This window comes from Panicum virgatum, chromosome 8K, assembly GCF_016808335.1.
Source record: "Panicum virgatum strain AP13 chromosome 8K, P.virgatum_v5, whole genome shotgun sequence".
Taxonomy (NCBI): domain Eukaryota; kingdom Viridiplantae; phylum Streptophyta; class Magnoliopsida; order Poales; family Poaceae; genus Panicum; species Panicum virgatum.
This window is the reverse complement of record NC_053143.1, coordinates 23540139-23545030: the sequence shown is the minus strand read 5'-3', so window position 1 is coordinate 23545030 and position 4892 is coordinate 23540139.

The following is a 4892-nucleotide window of genomic DNA, read 5'->3' as shown; positions in this document are numbered from 1 at the left end:
GGAAAAATCCATTGACAAACTCATGGGGAAAATACCCATACTCACACCCTATCGGATTTTTACACGCGGGTTGTCACACTACAAAAATTAATTAACCGAGACGTTTTGAAAAGGACTCGGAGGCGGCAGAAAAAATAACCACCTCGGTTAATGATTCGCATTAATCGAGGAGGTCACTTTTTATTTACTGAGGCGCGGTTATAGAAAACCACCTCGCAAAATCTATTAACCGAGACGGATGCCTTATAAAGGTCCGCCTCGGTTGATGGTCCAAGCCCATACGAAACTCATATGAGCTCAGTTAGGGTTAACAGACCAACCCTAACTCACACTCCCCACCCTCCCCATCCGACGCCCCTGCACTCTCATCTCTCCCTCTGCATTATCCCCTCTCTCTCCCGAGTCCGACGCCGGTCTCCATCGCGCGCCTACTTCCGGCCCCTGGCGGCGGCGACGCGGAGCCCGCGGGGTGGCGCGGCCCGTGGAGGCAGAGGCCTGCAGTGACAGTGGCGCGGAGCCTGTGGGGCTGCGCGGCTCGCGGAGGGGAGGCCCGCGGCGGCGGCACGCCGCGGCTTGGGGGCACGCGCAGGCCCATGGCGGCGGCGGATCCGGCACCATCCCCTCTCCTCCTCCTCCTCGTCCACAAATCCGGCAGGCAAGCGGCGGTGGCATGCCCAAGGAGGCCGGATCCGGCGGTGCGGCGGTGGGACGCGACGGTGGGGAGGCCGGATCCGGCGCCCTCCCCTCTCCTCCTCCTCCTCCTCCCCCCTCCTCTTCCCCAGATCCGGCAGGGGCGAGGTCGGAGACGAGTGTGGCGGCAGCTGGCGCAGCAGCTCCACCGTCGATGGGCGTGGCGGGCCCGTGGATGGGCTCGCCGGGCTTGCCCGTGGATTTTTTATTTTTCTTGTTTTTTATTTATCGAGGCGGGCACCAAACCGCCTCGAAAAACCCATTCCAACCATCTAAGAAAACGAATTTTGTAGTAGTGTCAAGTTGCTGGTCCGGTTGCCATCCCTAATCCTAACCAACTTGTCCGACTTGGGTTTGAGTCTTCCCCAAAGTTTAACTCTCCTATCCGAAAGTTATATACATGTATGTGTGTGTATTTCAATCGCCTCAATGAGAGCTATGCAATAATAAAATTAAAATTGCATTTGTAAGAGTTATATACATGTATGTGTGTGTGTGTGTATTTCAATTAAAATCGCCTCGAAAAACTTAGTTTGCACTTGATACGTTGTAACAAAGATAACATATCAAGTGCAAACTAAGTTTTGGTGCAAACCCCGTGCAAATCTATTAAAAAAAGTTTCAAAAAATTCTAAAAAAATCATGAATGTTATTCTCAGCTTACCTCATCTATATATAAAATTTCATGATCAAATCCATCTTACTCTAGAAGTTAAAAAAGACAAATTTTCTGACAAACAGTAATAGTTCAAATGCATCTCAAATTTGTCTTTTTTGTAACTTTTAGAGTAAGATGAATTTAATCATGAAATTTTATATATATATATGGGGTAAGATGAGAAGCACATTCATGATTTTTTTCAGAATATTTTGAAACTTTTTTTATAGGTTTGCACGGAGTTTGCACCAAAACTTAGTTTGCACTTGATACGTTGTAACAAAACCATCGAAATCAGTCTGACAGTATGTGCACACCGGTATGTAAAGTTGCGCCAACTATTTATTCTCCTTCTCCAATGATCGGAATACCACGTAACTTGATTCTCACTATGATCATTCTCGGACTTAGCAATATACGCAAAATAAATGAGCTTGCCATCCGGATTGTGCATAGGAAGACTCCGTAATAGGGTAGATTAAATCGTATTCATGTGAGACGAATCATTGCCAACATACATGTGAGGAAACATCTCAGCATATGACTTTATGTTCATGTTAAACTAAATAAATTATAATTGAAAAATGTATTTTAAGTATGAAAATCTGAGGTATAGTTTAATTAGCTTATAATTAGAAAACCATTTTTGTAAACATTAATTAAAAATAATATTGAGTTTAATTTCATAAAAAACCAAAACCATATAAAACTTCGTGCTAGACTATAGCTTAGGTCTGTAATAAAAGACCAACTCAAAGAAAAAGGATTATAGATGAAACGAAGCACAAAAATGACATATATCGATCTAAATATATCAATGTTACCCAACATCAACATACTGCATATAGCTGCATCAAGGCAAGTCATTGAAAGCATGCTTCAACAGAGGGAAGGATCGACCCGACGCTAATTTCGAAGGATATCATGTTATGACCGGCAAGCAATATCAACGCGGAAGCAGGCCAAGCAACCAGAGCAGCCAGTGCAAGCCGAGGAACGTGGCTAATTTAGAATATTTTAAGAGATATGTCTCGAGTTATTTTAGGGATGATTAACTATTTCGTTATGAGAAACTCAAGTGCGTGCGCTCTATATATGGGCTGATTGTAATCAAGGGGAAGCTAAGCAATGAAATCAATCTAATTCTCTGTATCCTCTTCTCTGATTTCCCCGGTCTCCTTGGTTGATCAATTCCTGCACCGACGGCTCCTCCTCGACGGCGAGGTCCCGCCGTCCCGGCCCTCGACCAGAAACGCACCACCACTACCATCTATGCACCATTCCTCCCTCCAACATCCCACCACATAACAACCTAGTATCAGATTGCTCGGGCTCCGATCAGATGGAAGATCTCCAGAAGTCCATGAACGATCTCAAGGCGCTCATGGAGAAGATGGACACCACGGTGTCTGCCTTGCTCCGCTGGTGCCTAGTGCGTCGGCCTTGGTGGCTCTGCCCACTTTGATGGATGCCCTGCAGCAGGGCCGTATCTAGACCTGTGCGGCCCGTGCGACCGCACAGGGCCCCCAAATTTCAGGGGCCCCAAAATATAATGAGTATACTAGGAATAATTATATAGTAGACTTTGTTTTAGTTAGTATACTAGGAATAGTTATATAGTAGGCTTTGTTTTAGTTATCTTTTGGCCCAATACCAAGCAAACTGTAGCTCAAATATGTCATAGAAGAGGAAATATGTCGCTCGATTTGTCTTTCAATCGAATCTGCAGGCCGCAGTGCAATCTTTTCTGCTTCCACCGTCACCGCTCGCCAGGCACGATCGTGACGTCTGCACTTCCACCTTCCGTACTTCACTGGCCACTAGCAGGCCACAGCGATGGCACTAGGGCCCAGTTAATAGTTTGGCACAGGGCCTCCAGATTTGCCGGTACGGCCATGCCCTGCAGAAGACCATGAAGGAAGCCAACACTCATCTTGAGTCGGTTAGCAGTGCGGTGAAGCGTATGGAGGCCAGCGACTGTTAATCATCATCGGCAAAGCACAAAGGGTCTGGGGGTGATGCTCTAATGGGGGCGCCGCCACAACGGCCATATAGGCCACCTCCGCTGCCACCGATTTTTTCCCATACTTCGGGCTCTCGTAAGGATGTGCATGAGGACGATCCGTTCCTGCTGAAACCAAAGATGGTGTTCCCCTCGTACGACGGCTCTTGGGACCCATTGCCTTGGATCAACCACCACGAGTTGTATTTTCGTGGGCACAATACTCCCATCACGAAAAAGGTATGAATGGCATCTCTGCATTTGACGGACGCCACTCAGATGTGGTATTATCACTTGGAGACTGTCAGTGGAGAGCCAGAATGGCGTCGTTTCTGTCAGTTGCTCAACCGACATTTTGGACCTTCCATCACGAAGTCCCCGTTGAGCGAGCTCGCGCTGCTACGCTGAACTGGCACGGTGGAAGATTATACTCGACGGTTTGTTTCCCTGGCATGCCGCTAAGTTAAATTGACGGAACGCCAGTGAAACGACCTGGGTTTTCGAACGAAGAACCCGAATCCCTGTATCGTGTGATAGTCCGGGATCCCTAGATCAGTAGCTATCACATACAGAACTCATTTCAGGCAGTAAATCAGTTCATACTCACTTAAAAGAGGTTCAAACATAGATTTAATTATTACAAAATCCATAGGATCTGTAGTACGAATTTATTACAAGCCCATTGGGCTAAACTGGAACAAACAGAAAATGGTAGCGGTAGCTGGTCTATAGGCCATCTTTCACCTCAAACTTCATCTCCACAGGCAGCACTTGAGCGTAGCACGGGCTTCTAAGCTTCAGTCGTACCATCCGTCATTGTTGGCGTCGAACTCTTGATTGGATCCTGCAACTTGCCAAACTTTCCCCAAAGACGGGATAGGTTCACGTCACCATCCGTATGCAAGTTTTAAGTGTATGCAAAAGTATAAAAGTACACAAAGATAGGCTGAGGTTTCCTATGCAAGCACAAGTATATAAATATATCCATAATCATATCTCTCACCCATCCCAGGTCGGTGCACGAAATCTGAATCCCTGCACCTCATCTGACTCCACAGGGGAAAGTGGAATAGAGGGAGATAGAAATCAGGGTTGACTACTCTAAATGAGGTAACAACAGAGTAGGAAATGTACATGACCGAGTACGCAGCTATACGTATAGATTTCACCCTACAGGGGTTGCGCACCTGTACCCACTCGCCCCGAATCCAGCCGGCAAGCTACTCTGACTGACTCCGAAGCACCGGAACGAGACTAACCGCGATGACACCATTCCTGTCCCCCCAGGTTGGGATGCAACCCCCTCGTGGTTGGGGTGCCCTGGAGTTGTGTGGCCCTGCCCCTGCCATCCGAAGTTCTACCAAGCGCCCATGCTCCTCCCGCATGGGGCCTCCCCACACTACCCTACTCCTGACAGGTCTGGTGACACGCATAGCTAGCTCGGACTGGATCCACCATCACAGTGGGTAAGTGGCGTGCATGAAAATTCCTACAAATCTTAGATACCGCATATGTCCATAAGATCCGGGGCAAGCTCTCCTC